Consider the following 631-nt stretch of genomic DNA (forward strand, 5'->3'; position numbering starts at 1 on the left):
TGCAAAGAGTTGACTCATTGGAAAAGACTCTGATGCTGGGAGGGATTGGGGGCAGGAGGAGAAGGGGACAACAGAGGATGAGATGGCTAGATGGCATCACTGACTCGATGGACGTGAGTCTGAGTGAACTCCAGGAGTTGGTGATGGACAGGGAGGCCTGGCATGCTGCGATTCATGGGGTCGCAAAGAGTCGGACAGGACTGAGCGACTGATCTGATCTGATCTGAGAGTACATCATGAGAAACGCTGGACTGGAAGAAACACAAGCCGGAATCAAGATTGCCGGGAGAAATATCAATAACCTCAGATATGCACATGACACCACCCTTATGGCAGAAAGTGAAGAGGAACTAAAAAGCCTCTTAATGAAAGTGAAAGTGGAGAGTGAAAAAGTTGGCTTAAAGCTCAACATTCAGAAAATGAAGATCATGGCATCCAGTCCCACCACTTCATGGGAAATAGATGGGGAAACAGTGGAAACAGTGTCAGACTTTATTTTTCTGGGCTCCAAAATCACTGCAGATGGTGACTGCAGCCATGAAATTAAAAGACGCTTACTCCTTGGAAGGAAAGTTATGACCAATCTAGATAGCATATTCAAAAGCAGAGACATTACTTTGCCAACAAAGGT

This window comes from Bison bison, unplaced genomic scaffold (genome assembly GCF_000754665.1).
Source record: "Bison bison bison isolate TAMUID 2011002044 unplaced genomic scaffold, Bison_UMD1.0 scf7180017864460, whole genome shotgun sequence".
Lineage (NCBI taxonomy): Eukaryota > Metazoa > Chordata > Mammalia > Artiodactyla > Bovidae > Bison > Bison bison.